General features: G+C 41.1%; 2 long non-coding RNA genes across 4 annotated transcripts; one reads left to right on the forward strand and one right to left on the reverse strand.

Moving 5' to 3' along the window:
* Positions 1-7,030: 7,030 nt before the first annotated feature.
* LOC128412371 (uncharacterized) lies at positions 7,031-11,488 on the forward strand. 2 transcript variants are annotated; one of them, XR_008330066.1, is made up of 3 exons: positions 7,031-7,105; positions 10,238-10,396; positions 11,137-11,488. It is a non-coding gene; the product is annotated as an uncharacterized LOC128412371 (long non-coding RNA). The 2 variants fall into 2 exon arrangements; XR_008330067.1 differs by having other exon boundaries at positions 11,187-11,488.
* Positions 11,489-16,401: 4,913 nt separating this feature from the next.
* On the reverse strand, positions 16,402-17,754 carry LOC128412372 (uncharacterized). Of its 2 annotated transcripts, none has more exons than XR_008330068.1 (2): positions 17,568-17,754; positions 16,402-16,688 (listed from the first exon to the last, which is right to left on the reverse strand). It is a non-coding gene; the product is annotated as an uncharacterized LOC128412372 (long non-coding RNA). The 2 variants fall into 2 exon arrangements; XR_008330069.1 differs by lacking the exon at positions 17,568-17,754 and adding an exon at positions 16,842-16,977.
* Between the last annotated feature and the right edge of the window lie 254 nt (positions 17,755-18,008).

Consider the following 18,008-nt stretch of genomic DNA (forward strand, 5'->3'; position numbering starts at 1 on the left):
TTTAAATGCCTCATTTCCCCATCTAGAGTTAGATCTGAATACACCATACAGCCCAGTGACAGGCAATATTATATGTAAACCAGTGATATTAAAATCAATGGGAGTTAATGTCACTGATTTCAACATCTTGTGATTTGCTTCCATTGACAACTAATATTTCTAATGGTGCCAATTAACTTGGATAGTTCATGTTCCATCTAGGTTAGGAATACAATAAAAAATGCTTATACCAGCACAGTTCAAATTTATTTGTCAATGTATCTGTGAATGCACACGTCAATCCAAAAAAGGTGTCCTATATGTGGTCTTCATATATAGTGATTTTAGAGGTAAGCACGCATCTCTAAATTATCTTTTTTTTAATTAGTTTGCCTAAGGGTGAGGTAGGGTCAAAAGGTTGCTTAAATATCTTAAGCATAAAGAGCATTTTGCAAAGTTTCAAGTAATATTCTATAAAATAGAGAGAATTTTATCAAGGCACAATAAGAACATCATGCAATTTGATTTCTGATCATTTAGCAAAGTAGAATCTGGCTGATTCCAATTAACAGGCATAGGCTTGTTTGTAAAGTCTCTTAAAAATTAGCCATGCAAGTAAAATTCACTATACTGTACTTAAGTGTAGTGAATATTCGGGTAGCCTTCATTGCAGTTTGCTTTGAGATTCATGTTTGTCTTGTTCTTCTGAAGATATGCACAATCTTCTTTGGTTATTAAAATGATTTACATTTTTTTCTTTTTTAAAAAAGGAAAGACCCTCTAGGAAAACTGTTGCTGGAAATAATGTGTTTCGGTTTCCAATCTCACCCTCCAGCTCAATCTGCTGCTTTGTTTTGTTTACACCTCATTGAATTCCCTTTGTCTTTCAATCCTTGCTCTGCTGATGAAGTCATCTGTCTGCATTTCCCCCCCGCTGACTTTCGAAAACCAAGGCACAAAGCTGTACATCTCCTGCAAAAGTTAATAAGGCAGGCCAAATGATCCTATAGTTTGATGATGGTGAGTGCCATGGCAAATAAAAGGACATCCAGCAGAGTTCACTCAGCCCATATTGCCTCTTAAGACCGAAATCTTCCTTCAGATGCTTATGTGACTGGAAATATTGTAGTGGTTGCTCTCTAAACAGGGATATGGCAGAGTAGTTTCCAATTTTGTCCACGTAAGGGGGAGAAAACGTATTGCAGTCCACAAGGAGGCAACATCATCAGATGGCCCGTGTTTTCCAAGTGTTTTAAAAGAAAAGCTTTCTAAGAAGGTGCAAATACTGTCTAGGAATGTGTTTCTAGAAGTCACTGTAATACAGTGGTACCTCGAGTTAAACGCCTCAGGTTACAAACGCTTCAGGTTACAAACTCTGCTAACCTGAAAGAGTTACCTCCAGTTGAGAACTTTGCCCCAGCATGAGAACGGAAATCGTGTGCCAGTGGCGCAGTGGCAGCAAGACGCCTCTAGTTAAGAACAGTTTCAGGTTAAGAACGGACCTCCAGAATGAAGTAAGTTTGTAACTAGAGGTACCACTGTAGTAAAAGTAGAGCTTTCCCCCCAGTTCCCTCAGTCCCTGAAATGGCTACAAATGCTTCATTGGTTAGGGACAAAGGTTTCTCCACATCATCCCAAAACGAGAGGGATCACATGGGGAAAATAAGAAACTAGTTTGCATGCATGAATTGGCTTTAAGCCTATTGCTAATTGGATATTTATTTATATTCATAGTATTTTATTTATTCAATTTCTCTATCACCTTTCATCCAAGGACCACAGGGCAGTTTACAATATAAAAATACATACCAGAATGACAAACGAAAACAAATACTGATTTCCATTTGACGATGCAAGCCTAAGCTTGTCTCCTCAGAATTTCTATTGAATTCAATGGAACTTACTCACAAGTAAGCGGGGTTAGGACTGCAGCCTGGTACACAGTGTGTCTGGAAAGAAAACAAACTCTGATATCAGGTTGCTTGCTATACATTTTCTCAAAGGGAAAAATATCCCACCTTCATGGTAATCTGGTACATGGATTGGTGAACAACTGACTTCAAAAATTATGAAACATATGTTTTTTGGAGCACATAGCATCCAACCAAGAGAACCTAAATGATACAGTAGCAGCCTTCAGAAACACAAAGTTAGCTGAGGGCCAAATTGGGGTCTTCTGTGTTGTTCTTCTGTCTGAATTGCTATTTCCATTTTCCTGAGGCTGAAGAGCAGCATTCTTAAAAATCCTGAGAGAGAATAAATCTTAAAATAAGTACAAAAATAAAAATAAAAACTCATTCTAACTGAAATTTAATGTTAGATAAACTTTCTCCATCGACCCTTAGCTAGTTCCAAAAATCACATTCTCGGGGGGGGGGGGCGGCTGATTCCATTCCTCTGCTTCATACACAGAAGGGTCTTCTCTAACCTTCCAAACCCACTAACTCCTAAGAGAGTAGAATGCTTTCTCAAGTAATCCACTTCTTCCATCCTCTCAACCAAAACCACTGCTGAGAAAAATTGAGAGATTCAGTTGAACCCCCATAAGCCTTTGTGAGTGAACAGAAGTCTGTTCATGCAACAGGGCTTTCCTGTCTCCTCCACAACTCCACCGTCCCCTGTGTATCCCTGAAAAAGTTCCTGGTGGTTGATTGTCCCTCTGAATGGTTCAGGGTGGTAAATTGTGAAGACTGCAGTGAGACAGGGAAAGAGCAAGAATTTGGAGGTGCTGCCTTGGACAAGCAGATGTGCCTCCTGTTTATATCAGGGATAGGGAACCTGGGACCTTCCAGATGTTGCTCTCATTTTCTCTGGCCATTGACTATTCTGGCTGGAAGTTCAAAAACATCTGGATGGCCACAGGTTCCCCATCCCTGCTGCATCTAAAGCCTTACATAATTTAAACTTGGCACATGACTGTGCAGTAGGAAGGCAAGTAAGCAGGGCCTGAACCAAGTTTCATGGTATGATTACTATTTTCATTTATTAAACTGGTGTGGGGTATAATCAAACATCATCCAGGAAGTAATCACGGTTTCCTGTGAAATATTGTGGTTAAATGCATAGTTCAGCTCTATTATGTCCTTTAATGTAAGCTTTCTATATCAGTAATGATAACCAGGATATAGCTGTGCTGTAGATTGGGTATCTAGTTTATGAAGTGCAGCCAAATCAAAAATAATTGTGCTTCCCTTAACAGCAAAATGTTTCTTTTGTTATTACAGTACTAAATTGCCTGCCTCCTTTTGTTAGGGGTAAAATATTTTCTCCTTTGTTTTATTCCCTAGCCTACTACAGTACTTGTCTAAACAGCTCATCTAAGTGAGACTGATGTTTCTCAAGGACTGTAAGTGATGAGAGGATCTACCCTTTGCTCTTCAGTTATCTCTTCACAGTTATTGTCACGCTTATCTGCAGTTCTCTGAGAGAAATAGTTCCATTTTGCTGGGTTGCAAACATTCATTTCTCTTATTCAGACCACAGATTTGCCTCAGGGCATGCTAGAAAAAAATATTTTGGATCTCATCTTGTGGTATTGCTTAACTTGGAAAGAAAACAGAATAGAACTTAACGCTTCATGAAAACTGTCCATTCCAGGTTCCAGGTGGTGTTTAGTAAGTAAATCAGTTGTGATGAGATTCAAAGCCTTGATAATATGTTAACCTTTAGGTCAAATAAGGTAACTGCAGGTATTTGTGGCTTTTTAAAAATGTGTGTCTAGAAAATTTAATTTTGGCAAAGAGACAAGTAGCCAGTAGAACTTTTCCATGTAGTGAGGGGGCTGTGGACACTTGTTGACACAGAGGCCAGCTGTGACAACCCACTATGAGGATAAAATTGTTCCTCTCCATGTTGAGTTGAATGCTTCCATTATTACAGAGCCAAGAGCAGTATCTTCCCTGGTGAGGTCTGAGGATATGCACAAGGAACTTGCATCACTTTGACCCACAACATGCTCCCCTTTCTCCTGTTCATCATGACTAATCTGAGCTATCTGAAGGGGGTAGGCCAGGTGAGTCCAAAGAGAGCCAGTATGGTGTAGTGGTTAAGAGCAGTGGACTCGTAATCTGGTGAACCGGGTTCGATTCCCTGCTCCTCCACATGCAGCTGCTGGGTGACCTTGGGCTAGTCACACTTCTTTGAAGTCTCTCAGCCTCACTCACCTCACAGAGTGTTTGTTGTGGGGGAGGAAGGGAAAAGGAGATTGTTAGCCGCTTTGAGACTCCTTGGGGTAGTAATAAAGTGGGATATCAAATCCAAATTCTTCTCTTCTTCTTCTAATGCATCTCTCTCTCTCTCTCTCTCTCTCTCTCTCTGTGTGTGTGTGTGTGTGTGTGTGTGTGTGTGTGTAGACGTGTGTCTGGCACCTTAAAGGAGCCTGTAGTGTAGCTACTTTTAAAGAAGCCCTCTCTGGACCCTGAGGTACTTGACAGATACTGTCTGGTCACAAATAACTTTTTGTGGGTAAGGTGCTTGAGAGGGCCATGGCAGTCCAGCTGCAGACACACATCATGACCCATTTTCATCTGGGTTCAGGGTTGGTTTGGGGGCAGAATCAGTCTTTGCCATTATGATGTATGGGGGAGCCATGGGGGGATTGTGACCTTGTTGCTCCTGCTTGATCTCTCAGAAACTTTCAGTATCATTTACCATAATATCCTCCTTGATCATCTCTGTGAGTTGGGAATTGTTAGCAGAGTGTTGCAGTGGTTCTACTCTGACCTACGGAGTCAGGTTCGAAGAATAGAGTTGGGGGTTTATGTGTCCACAGTTGTGCTGTAGGGTGTCACAGAACATTATCTTATCCTGAAATCTGCCTAGTACAGTAGCTATATTAAGCTACTGGGAATGGCCATTAGAAGATTTGAGACACGATGCCATCAGTATGCTGACTTCCAGCTTTCTTTCTGAATCAGGAGAGCCTGTGACAGCTTTAAACCAGTGCCTGGATGCAGTGGTGGGCTGGGTGAAGCCAACAAACTGAGACTGAATACTGATAAGATGGAGACTTTGTGAGCGTGGTTCCCAGGTCCAGGAGTTGGGGAGTTCACCAGTGCTGAAAAGGGTGGCACTCTTTCTGAAAGAGCAGGTGCATAGTTTGGGGATGCTTCTAGATCCATCTTTGTCATTGGATGCTGCAGTGACCTCTGTGATAAGGAGTGTCTATTATCAGTTTAGGGTGATATACCAGCTATACTCTTTTCTGCACAGGCATAGCTTAGTCACTGTGATTTATCTGTTGGTAACCTAACAATTGGTCTACTGTAATGCATTCTATGTGGGGCTTCCCTTGGAATTGGTCCCGAAGCTGTAGCTGGTGCAGAATGTTGTGGACAGGATGTTGAGTGGAGCATTTGGATGAACACATGCTGCACAAATGCCCAGGTAACTATACTGATCATCTACTGGGCCATATTCAAGCTCTTGTTAACAAACAGAGACCTGAGCAACTCAGGAAAAGGATATCTGAAAAACCTGTCCCTGTACAGACCTGTAAGTTCACTTTCATCATCTGGGGAAATTCTACTTGTAGCACTGCACACTACAGAATATCATAGGGTGGTGACCCAAAAATGAGGATTTTCTGCTGTGATCCCTATACTACCTGTTTCCCTTTCCTCTGTCGTATGTAAAGCAACAATCGACATTTGTAAAGGCTTATCCTTTTGCCCAGGTTTTCCCACACCCATAAGACTGAACCCTGTTTAGTTGGTTTTATATGCTTTGCATGTTTTTATACTGCTTTTATACTGGTTTTGGGCTGTATTTTTCTATTAATAATGGTGTTTGGGTTTTTAATATTGTATTCTGCTTAGAGGTTTTGGTTCATAAATGCTTCTAAAATAAATAAATAAGTTCACGAATACTCAGGTGTTGACTGCTGCATGTCATATACTTTTAAGTGCTGCTGCTGCATGTCACTTATCAAATATTGTCAAATAAGGATTGTCAACTGAAAGCCTAAGGTCATGTTATGTCAAAAAAATTGAATACTGCCTATCAGATACAGTTGAATGTTGACATGTACAGCATGTCAGTTGCCAGTTATTGTCAAAAAACTGACTGTGTGTCTAATATGTCATTTTGGCTGCTAATTTGAGCCAAATACCGTCCAATATGAACACTGCTAATGCAGAGCATTTGGATGCTGATATATAGTAGATTTAATGTTAGTGACAAGAGAAGTGTGAATGATATCAAGATATGATTGAATGCTAGATGTTGGGTGGATAAATAAATAAATAAATAAAAGCTATTTCTGAACATGTAATTGGTTACATGTTTGTTTTTGAGTGACTGGACAATGTATTGTAGCTACATTTGATTATTGGTGGTTATTAGTGATCGTAATTAGTGGCATGTGCTGGTCCATGGGGTCACGAAGAGTCGGACATGACTAAACAACAACAACGTGGTCGTAATGAGATGCATAACATGATGAAATTATAACACAATAAAAAATAAATTATGGATCGTGAATGACCAAGGACTGAAAGTCTAGCCTTTGGCAGTTCAACCACCTCAGTCTCTATGTAGCAGAATAGAAAGACTGCAAGCAGAATATTTGACAGCTCCACCCTTTTAACAAAGGGTATATCAAGTCTTCTGGCAGACTTTTTAATGTCCAAGTCAATCACAGAGTGACTTCTTCTAAGAGGTTACTGATGAAAATAAGCAGAAATGAAATACATAGCAAAGACATTTCCTTTTATCTTGCATCATCTTCTTAGAAATAAGAAAAAGCTGGCCATTTATTGTTTGGACAGTAAGCAGCATATAAATGAATGAATGAATGAACAATGGCATGTGAGCAAACCCCTTCTTTATTTACTGCTTTATTTGTTGCATTTCTAATCCACTTTTTCCTCCAAGGAGCTCAAGGTGGTATACATAGCTCTCCTTCTCCTCAGCCCCCTCCCTCCCTCCCACAACAAGCCCTATGAGGTAGGTTAGGCTGAGAGATTATGACTGGCCCAAGGTCACTAGTGAGCATTATGGCCAAGTAGGGATTTAAGTCCTGGTCTCCCAGCGACCTAACCACTACACCACACTGGATCTTATGGTCCAATTTTATGTATGTTTACTTGGCTGTATTTCCACTATGTTCAGTTGATCATATACCCAAGTAAGTAGGCTCAGAGTCATGTAGTAACATAAATGCTTCTATGTACACACCAGAACTTCCTCCTGTTCCCTCCAACTCCAAATGCTTGGGCACAGATGAGTTGAGGCTGTAGCTGGAAGGAATGGCAAAAGCTTTACTGTGTATAGCAAGAAGCCTTGATTTTAGGATACATGCCTACAAGGGCTGGTTTCCGATGGCCTAAGTGCCAGACTTACCTGGCACCTTCATTACATAGCTTTAGGTGCCAGATGAAAATGTTTCTCTTTAACTAGGCCTTTGGCTAAGCCTTGTGGGAGGAGCTTATTGGGTTGTTTTGGTTTTTGTTCTTGATTTATTCTTTATTTTGTGTTCTCATTTTGTATTTTTATGTTGTGAACTGCCCTGTGATCTTTGGATGAAGGGTGGTATGCAAATCAAATCAAATCAAATCAATCAATAAACACGTTATTCTAGCTGTTGGGTTACTACTGAGAACATGAAATCTGTGGGTGCTCCTCCACATTCTGTTTTTGGGATGACATACCCATGTGGCATGCTTGTGTTAATGTAAATCAGACTAGCTAATTCCTGACTTGATTAAAATTGGTGCAACTACTAATTTTACAAGAGGTTAGGCAACTCCTTCTCATTAGCAATGAACCATGTAGAGTGGCAGGACATACTCTGTTTGCATTAGCTGTAGCAATGAATTGAGTCAGGGAGCCTAAGAGCTCGACTATGTGCTCGAGTTTCAGGAACAGCAGAGATAGGATTTAATTACTAGTACAAGGCTGCATACAATGGGTCTTTACAACAACCTGTACAATTTTTTTTACATGTGTGTCCATCACAACTGTGTGCTTTCAATGACGATGTGTGTTATACTCAAGCCAGAGAATTTGGATTTGTTGCAGTTCTCCACAATCTGAATGCAGCTTCCCACCCCATTTGTAGCCATATAGTGGTGGTGAAGCAGTACATAGTCACCATTTTCCCAGACTTAATTCTTGTCCCAGGCTGTTCTTTCCAAATGCTTCTTCTGCAAGTTGTAGGTCTCCTCCTCACTCTAGTATTTGAATAGTGCTGCTGTTTCACACCCACTTCACAAGTTGTGAGCTTGACTGAACAACAGTTCACTCCAACCCCAGCAGTCTCCTCAATGTTTAGATCATCAGTGTCAGTTTCCCTGTTGTGTTTGCTATTGCTCACTATTAAAGCTCCGCAGCATCCGTCCCTTTGCCTAAGCCAGAACGTTAGACATCTTGCTGTGGTTGTTCAGTTCTTTGTGGTGATTGGCACACCACTGGGCCATGGAGCATAGCCAAGGGTAGAAGTCAACCTGGTGTTTGTACATCTCGCTCTTGCTGTTTTTACTAAACAAGAACTTGTTCTGCACCTACTGTGCTACTATTCTGTTGCTGTTGACAATCTTTTGAGATTGTAAAGTCTTGGAAACTGTTCACTTTTCATTTATTCTTGTCACATTTCATTGGTTCTACACTTAGAACGAAGCATGGCCTACAAACATCCAGCCACTCCTAAACTATCAGCCTAACACAGGAACAGAATGACCAGTGGGCCAGTGCCATAGCAATAGCCTCTGGCAGCAACATCGCTTTCATTCACCAGGAGGGGGAAGGATGAGGCAGTGGTGAAATTGTGGCTGCAAGGGCATATTCCTGAAGCCAATCCAATGGTCCCATCCCACTCACACAGCCCCCACCTCACTGTTGTATCACATCTCCCTTCAGTAAGCTGATCTAACATTCCCCACATGCTCAGAGGGGAATGTGAGAGCAGTTGAAAGTGATGCTTATCATCCTTTCCCTATGACCATCCTGGCTGAGGCTGATGCGAGCTGCTGTCCAACACCATCTGGAGGCCCACAGGTTCCCCACACCTTCAATTGACGTTCTTCCGAGCGGATAAATAAAAGGAATTGATGGAGGGAGACCCTAACACCACTTACCTGAATGTAATCCTCATTCAGTGTCACTGAGGAGTCATGTATAGGATTGCACTACTACAGCTATCCTATTTTCTGGTTCCACATTTGTGCTGTCCCAGAAAAAGAAAAAGAATAAAAGTAGACAATTTAGCAAACTAATATTTAGGAAATCATCCAAATAGCTTAATAAGTATTTAAAAAACCAATATTCTAAAATCATTAGTGGTGCACTGGGAGAATTATTACATAAGTAACATTCTGAAGAAAGAATATTGGCCTGTAAAAATTACAGAGTTAAGTGGAATTTGCCCACAGTGCTCTCAGTCTTTGAATATTTCATGTAATAAATTTGTACCTCCGGTTAGTCCTTTGTGAGTAGTACCTTGCTTAATAAGCTTCTTTGAGTTTGTATGATAACCTCTCTTCTTCTTTTTTGGCTGATTCTCATTCTCATTGTTGTAAGAGACTGGCATTAAGGGAAGAGAATGCCTACTCTAACAGCACTACTATCGTTATTACATTTATATAGCCTTCAACCAATTAACAAGTACTCTTTTAAATCTGATTAACAGCAAGTTCCTAAACAGCTGCCATGACCCAGAATCTTATGGTGATTATTTCATGAAAGTTCCATGCTCTCTGTGTGTGTTGCAATTTGCTTATAAAAGTTTTATAAAACTCCCTCCCATCCTTTGTTCAAGCTTCTTCTTGAATGCCCACTGTTCCATTTAGCTTCTTAAAAGAATGGGGATTTTGCTGATAGGGTTCAGAGCTTGACCTTGAGGTCTCGTTAGACGAGGGGTGGGACCCTCTAGCAAGTCTCCCCATCACCCTGGAAAGCCATCAGATGTGGACATCCTTGTCCCAGGACTAGAGGTCCCCACACCAGCTGGCTGGATTCTTAACTGGCCAACCCCATGACTACAGGAGCAGGGGAAGTGGTGAGCCAGGCAGACACGGCAGAACCACCACCATCAAAGGGCTTAATTAGCTGCCAGTGAGGAAGGGGAAGCTAATGGGAAATACCATCTCAGATTAGGACCTGACTGAAAGCCAGGAAGGGGTTAAGCCTCTAGCTCCTATATAAGCTCCCCATCTGAGCTGCTTCATTTCCAAATCAACAGCTCTTATCAAAGTTTTGTTTTCTTCACCTGGGTGAAATGACTGTGGCCAGGTGACCTGATTCTACTCATTCTCTTATCCAGGTGCTAACAATTGATGGCAGCTTCATGGTATCTGCTCTCTCTTCTTGAGGTCCTTTATATTCACACTGGGCTTGTACAAGAAAGCCATTCTAACACATAACACCTTCAGATAGAGGACTGCCCTTGACATCCCTTCAGTGGCCACCTCTGTATTCACAGGTAAGCACTCCTGCTCAACTTGTTGTCTGGGTGGGTAGGACAGCCCACCTTGAGTGAGTCTCAGTCTATTTCCATATGCACCCTACCTGCCAGGCTGTCTAGATCCCCACAAGGAAAAATTTACCAGGGGGTTCAGGATGGGGTAGTAGCTGGTGGCTCCTGAAGTGTTACAAGAAATGCTTATTTGAAAACTGAACAAAATATTGCCAGTATATTGACATTGCAGTATGTCCTTCCACCTGGGATCATGTGGATAGGGATTTTCCACCAGCGATTGATGAGAGTTGTACAGTGGTACCTCGGGTTACATATGCTTCAGGTTACAGACTCCCCTAACCCAGAAATAGTACCTCGGGTTAAGAACTTTGCTTCAGGGTGAGAACAGAAATCGTGCTCCGGTGGCGCGGCAGCAGCAGGAGGCCCCATTAGCTAAAGTGGTGCTTCAGGTTAAGAACAGTTTCAGGTTAAGACCAGACCTCCAGAACGAATTAAGTACGTAACCAGAGGTACCACTGTATTTCAATCAACTTGTTCTTAGGTGGAAGAAAAAGAGGCAATAGGCTGCCACAGAGCCTCTTTGATACTGTATTTGGAGCCTCTGCCTGCTACCCTATCATGATGTCCAAGGAAACTTTCCCCCTTTGTGTACCATGCTGAATTGGAGAGGGGTGGAGAAAAAGCTTCTTTTTGCATTCTTTCAAACATCAAGCCCACCTCAAGGAGTGTCGTTGTTTGATTAGGATTGCTCACCTCAAAATTGAACTGAGACCAGTCTGCCACATCTTTATAGCAGATCCCATATTTCTTGAGCAGCTGGCAATGATGCTGCAAGTGACAAGTGCTGGGCAGAATAGACCTTTGATCTTTCCTAGTAAGCTGGATTTTACATGGACAAGCTTCCAATTCTGAAGGCCTTGAGTCTACTATCTCTAAAGGACTTGGATATGATCTCAAGGGCAGTGAATGACCGAATTTCCATTAATTGCGAATGTAGAGGTGAAGATCCCCAGGATATCAGGTGTATGACCATTGCATCCAAATGTGCAAAAAGCCACAAGCAGAGCAATCGCACTTTAATGAAAAATAAAGTGTGTTTCCATCACATTTCTCTGTCTAAATGCACTTCTTTGATGTTGTTTTGCTGCCATACCCAGTAGGATTCCAGGTAAACGGAGCCCTCTTCACCTTGTTTTTCTTTTTCAAGCAATATAGGAGTGCTAGCAAGCCAGAAAAGTAGGGCATAGATATGAGACCATTAAAACAAGTGATCTCCTCCTCTCACATTTCGTATTCTGAGAAGCCTCGTGCTCATTTTTTAAATTAGAAATTCAAAATTTATTGCACTTTCTTAAGTGGCTTCTAAATGTTTCTGATAATACGTTGACAATAAAGAGCTCCTGTGTCCATCTACTTAATAGTGAAGATGAGTCAGCAACGCAGGGAGATGTAGCCTTGGGAGAGCAAATACTGGCTGAAAGCCTGCTGCTCCATTTTATTATTCTGATGAAGTGATGAAGTGTAAAACTTGTACCGTGTCATTTTGCCATGCATCTCTTTAGGGGTTCACAAAGAGTAGCAATTTCTTAAACGTAGGAAGGGAAAGTGTTGCTTTTAGTTAATGCATCATAAAAGGTCACCGTAAGTATATATGCAGAACTGTCAAAATGATGAGTGCATAAGTCAACATGCTGAAGCTCAGTTTACATCTGTTCTTTTTCTTTTTAAAAAGATGTTTCCAGGCCATATTGTTGAAGAGATAAGTTTGAAAAGTGGTGATGTCTGCTGAGAGCTTGAAAGCCACTGATTGGAGTGCATAGCTGTAAAACATCTCTAGTGGGTGGAGGAAGCTCCTTCAGTGGCGTTCACAGTTCTTTGCACCTAGCCAAGACAGGCGGAAGCAGAGTAACTTTCCAGAAACAACAATGTGCAAACATGTTGCACATGAATTACATATCTAGGTGGCACTAATCAGCTCCCCTTGGCACAAAATGTGCATTACCTTAGTGCAGCTTTCTGATTTTGTTTTAAAGCAGAATATTAAAAAAGACCAGAACGCCAAAAGATGCAGGTGACAAAATCTAGTAGAACGAATGACATAAGATTAGCTACTGTTGTGGGACCCAGAGCTCTTTGTGGAGCTAGTTCTTTACAGAATGTTGTTGTACAGACTTACATTTTCTTTTTCCCAGATGAATACCGGGACTGTGATTTATTCAATCACTTTAATGAACTTAGATTTATGCTCCATGTATTCTGGCATTGCCCTTTTAACGTGTTCAATGCATAACACACATCGTTCGTGTATGTGTGTGTGTTTTAGTATGTGGATAGCATTGTAATTCAACATGTCAAATATATTAGTTTTGTAGCAGATTTTAATTCATATTAAAGGTAAAGGTAAAGGACGCCTGGCAGTTAAGTCCAGTTGCGAACGATTCTGGGGTTGCGGCGCTCATCTTGCTCTATTGGCCGAGGGAGCTGGCGTTTGTTCACAGACAGTTTTTCCGGGTCATGTGGCCAGCATGACTAAGCCGCTTCTGGCAAAACCAGAACAGCGCACAGAAACACCGTTTACCTTCCCGCCACAGCGGTACCTATTTATCTACTTGCACTTTGACATGCTTTCGCACTGCTAGGTGGGCAGGAGCTGGGACCAAACAACGGGAGCTCACCCCGTCGCGGGGATTCGAACCACCGACCTTCTGACCGGCAAGCCCTAAGCTCTGTGGTTTAGACCACAGCACCACCCGCGTCCCTTAATTCATATTACTGAATGTCAAATAAAATGTTACAATAGGGATGCTAACTTTCACATTACCTTGAGTGTGAAAGTAGCAATTGGCTGATTGTGGGTTTTTCTTCCTTATATGCCATGGAAGACCTCTCATTTCAATACAGAATCATAGAATTGTAGAGTTGGAAGGGACCACGAGAGTCATCTAGTCCAAACCCCTGTAGTGCAGGAAGCTTTTGCCCATGTGAGGCTCAAACCCACAAACCTGACATTAAGAGACTAATGCTCTACTGAATTTTAATCTTCTTTTGTGCTGGTGTCTTTTCTCTTGATCTCATCTGATTACATTATGGGACCATTTATTTATTCATTTATTTTCTCAAAAAAATATGTGCAAGGAAGCTTTTGGATAGCATTCAAAGCAGTGCATTCATTTAGTGCCAAACCACGGAAGTCCTTATTCATTGTGTTACTTTGGCAAATCAGTTGGGGGGTCATATTATGCATTATTTTAGATTTTTTGAAGACAGAATGCTGTCTGGTTTCTGTTGGGATTTCTAATGAATTGTCGATGGCATGAAATGCTAAAGACACAACCCCTGGTTTCCCTGAATACATTATAGTTTCAATGGAATTAAAATATGGAAAGGAATTTGGATCAAATGTGATCATAAAATATGCTAAGCCTCAGTTAAAATATTGTGTTGAGGACACACAAGGAATGCTGTGAAAGAATGCCACCACAGCACACATTCCATTCTAAAATGGAATAATATCTTATTCATGCTGGCGTAGATTAGATCAAAATCTAATCCTACAGGCATTTTTAAAGCAATGCAGAATTTACACAGAAAGTAAAATGTAAAACACACCAGGCCTTATAACTATGTATATAACATCCATAGTGCATTCACACAGTTAGAGAAATACTTGCACACATGCTCAGTTGATAAAAATAATAATAGTGGAGGTAATAGAGGATGGGGTAGTAGTAATTGAGGGCAGGCGACAGCAGAAGTACCACCTACCACTATGGTTGGAAAGCATCACTATAAATAGGGGGAGGATGAAGTGTCAGTGTATGGACAAATGCACACACAAGGGTGTGCATGACTTGCATGCGTGCTCATGCCCCTGTATAGACCAAATGTGCCATCTATTTGTAGACACACTTGAAGGTTCACATAGATGTGATTCAGCTTTTATTTGACTTTGCAGACACTTGCAATATTTTTTGAAAAACTGGGATCTAAAGATAATAAAAGAAAAACTTCTGTAAGCATTCATAGAAACTTCATGCCAGGCACAAAAGAGCTGGCGACAACTTTGCTCAGTGGCGTGTGACTGTGGAAGTTGGTGAGGAGATGACATTGCATCTCCCCACTAGTGGTGCTCTTTTAACATCTTCAGTGCTTTCCACATTAATCAGATTCTTCTAAAAAGCGAGCCACTTATACTGATAGACCTCACAGCATCTAGTGACTCACACATTTGTCCCAGATGATAGTTCATTCATTTCTTCATTCATTTTTTTATAAGGTAAGGTAAAGGACCCCTGGACGGTTAAGTCCAGTCAAGAGCGACTATGGATTGTGGCGCTCATCTCACTTCAGGCTGAGGGAGTTGGCATTTGTCCACAAATAGCTTTCCGGGTCGTGGTGGCCAGCATGGCTAAACCGCTTCTGGCGCAACCGCTTCTGGCGCAACAGAACACCATGACAGAAGTCAGAGTGCACAGAAACACTGTTTACTTTCCCACTGCAGCAGTACCTATTTATCTACTTGCACTGGTGTGCTTTCAAACTGCTAGGTTGGCAGGAGCTGGCACAGAGCAAAGAGAGCTCACCTCATTACGCAGATTCGAACTGCCGATCTTCTGATCAGCAAGCCCAAGGGGCTCAGTGGTTTAGACCACAGCGCCACCTGCATCCCTCATTATAAGATTGATTACCTACCCTTTACCAAGGCAGGTTAACCACCAGAAAACACAATATTGAAGCAGATGAAAACCACTGCAATTTAAAAACACATAAAACCAGTGCTTTTTTCTGGGGAGACGAAGGGGTATGCATACCCCTCAACATTTTGTGACTCTAAGTTTGGCCTCATTGAGGGGCAGTATTTCAATATGAGTAGGAAAATAAGGGTACCGCTAAACATTTTTAAGGGGGAAAAGCACTGCATAAAACCATTTCAAAATGGAATAGATCAATATGCAGTGCTTTTTTTCGAGAACTCAACATGAACACCTTCTTTGTTCTCTTAGAATGGCAATGGCGCCCACCTGAGAGGTGATGAAACTGAGTTCCAGCTGTAAAAAAAGCCCTGGCAAAATGAATTCAACAAAGGAGGTGGGTCACAAACAGCAAAATACCTTCACTGCCAAAGGCCAAAATAGCATATGGTGAAAAGTGTTCTATGAAGATGCTAGATGCACTTCTCTACAGAGGAAGTTGAACAATTTAGGGCCTGCTGCAGAGAAAATCTTCTTCTGCATCACCCTTCCCCACACATCTAAGGTTGATGGAACTACTAAGAGGTCGATAGGGATGGGAATGGTCTTTCATATATCTGAGGCCTAAGTCATTTAGGGCTTAATACACTCATGTGAGCACCTTGAATTGAGCCCAGAAATGAACTGCAGCCAAAGATTGCGCTATCCTTGTTTACATATATGAATGCAACTATTGTACATTTAACTTTCAGCGTCACTTCCTAAAATTTAGTCTTCTGTATCTTTCTATAGTGTTTGGTAACTTTTTTATTTTAATTTTCTGAACAGGGCAACCAATAACCTTAATAAATCATTAGATTGTTATATAAATCATGCATGTTTAAAATTGAGCTGACTGATTTACAAATCAGGCTTCTGAATTAAAGGTTGTATTGCTGATTTATTAGTTGCTTGATGGTTTCCCTAAATCACACTACTCATTTGTTTGAGTTACTGTGCACCATTAGTACTACCATCACACAAATTGCATGCCTTTTATAAATGATGCAACTGCCTCTTTAGCTCCTGTAATGGACAACATTATTATGGGTCATAACAACATCCGTCAAGTTGACTGATCTCTGCAAATCTATGACACTCTTGTGTTTTAACCCAAAGTATGAAGGAATCTGATTTGTAGTCATGTTTGTCTAAGTCATGATATTGTCTACATGACAACCTGATTAATGATGTGCTGTGCATGCTTCCCCCCACCCCATCCTGCAGTATACTTTAATGGAGAAAAGGTATGTAAACATAAGCATTAATCAAGATGAATGGAAGAATATTAGTGTTTTATTATAGAGCTTTTATAGTCGTCCATTCAATGCTCAGAATTAACTGAATGATTCTTTCATTTTAATAAATGGGGTTAGAGTGGTCCAATGTTCTTTAGCCTACTCCTGAATTTTTCAAGGAAGGAAACTGAAGCACTTCTCTAGGAATATGAAGCATGTTCCTTCAGGGCCAAGCAAATGCTTGTCCATCTTAGGCATATTAGGGTAGCCGTGAACTATTTCAGACCACACAGACATCTTCAGGTACTCATTCTCTCATAGGAGATTCTGAAACGGGGAAATTGCAAAGAAAAATGGAAATGCTTTGGAATATTAATGAGAACTTAAAAAAAAAAGTAAACTGATGTGAAAATGTAGAGAATAGAATTTCAGACAGGAAAAATGAGAGAGAGAGAAACTAAAACTGGAATACAGTCATACCTCGGGTTAAATGTGCTTCAGTTTGAGTGTTTTCAGGTTACGCTCTGCGGTGACCCGGAAGTAACAGAGCGCGTTACATCCGGGTTTCACCACTCGTGCATGCGCAGATGCTCAAAATGACGTCACACGCATGCACGGAAGCTGCAAATTGTGGCACGCGCAGACGCGGGGTGCATTCGCTTCAGGATGCGAACGGGGCTCCGGAACGGATCCCATTTGCATCCAGAGGTACCATTGTGTTCACCGACCCCTTATTTATTTATTTAAGCAATTCTATACCACCATATATTAAAAAAATCAGGGTGATGTACAACAATAAAACACAAAACACCACTAATACAATAGCTAGGAGAAGACCGTTCCTTGGGGCTATTATATTCCTACTGCCACCATTTAAAAAAAATAAAATACCTTTGTTATCCTTTTATTGCATATGACAGCTGAGTATAGACTTTGGACAAAGGGACCAGGAGACTATTATTTTTTCAGAAATCAAACCAAAATATTATAATTTCTTAAAGCTTACTTAAATTGATGGAATAAGGGTTATTTGCAAATTGGTTTTATAACAATGCATAGCTTGATAATAGCTTAAAGATGTTGCTGCTGTTTTAAAAAGGTTAAATGAGGTTATTTAGAGACTTGCTCTAGTTCCCAGCTCTGTACTAAACCATTGGACAATGAACTTTTTTATATACACCCCTGTTAAATCATAGAGAACTTTACAGAAGTATTCTTCATGGTTGGGTTTCTCTCCCCCCACAGACTTCAATTCTTAGTACTCTTATGTCTGACCAGGGACTAGCTGTTTCTTCAGGTTAACCAGCAACTTCCAACACTCCGGCCTCAGTTCTCCCTCTTAATAAAATCTTCTCTCCCTCTGTTTCTTCTTTCAGTGCTTTTAGCTTTAAAAGATTGCCCATTAGCCCATTAGCTTTCTCTGCCCACCTCTGGATGCCAGCTGTTGTCCCCGCCCCACTGTGGCTGCTGCCCTCCCCTTCAGACTATCTCAAATCTTGCTGCTTGAGATTCAGTGAATCTCTTCATATTTCCCCCACCATGTACCCAACTGTCCCCAACATTGCTCAGCCTGCCCTTTTATTCTTTCCAGTCAGAACCCTCCAACCAATCACCAGTTTTTCAGGGGAATACTGAAACCTCATTGGC

This window comes from Podarcis raffonei, chromosome 4 (assembly GCF_027172205.1).
Source record: "Podarcis raffonei isolate rPodRaf1 chromosome 4, rPodRaf1.pri, whole genome shotgun sequence".
Lineage (NCBI taxonomy): Eukaryota > Metazoa > Chordata > Lepidosauria > Squamata > Lacertidae > Podarcis > Podarcis raffonei.